Consider the following 283-nt stretch of genomic DNA (forward strand, 5'->3'; position numbering starts at 1 on the left):
GTTTATTTACCTCCATTGCGTAATTAGGTGTCTAAGCTCCATATATATGCATCTTTATTTAATTTCTTATTTTTAGAGTAAGGAACATTCGCCGTGACTGATATTATTGCTTATCATGTAATTCGTTAAAAGTAGTTCATTCAGTGTATATCACTTCATATTATTTTCCTAGAATGATATGCAAACGTTTGTGTTAATCTGATTTAAAGAATTTTCTGTGTGTATAGTATGTTTTAAAATCATCTTTTACCCTATACTCTCTCATTTCTAATTTTCTACTTTA

Source organism: Penaeus monodon, chromosome 22, assembly GCF_015228065.2.
Source record: "Penaeus monodon isolate SGIC_2016 chromosome 22, NSTDA_Pmon_1, whole genome shotgun sequence".
Classification (NCBI taxonomy): Eukaryota; Metazoa; Arthropoda; class Malacostraca; order Decapoda; family Penaeidae; genus Penaeus; species Penaeus monodon.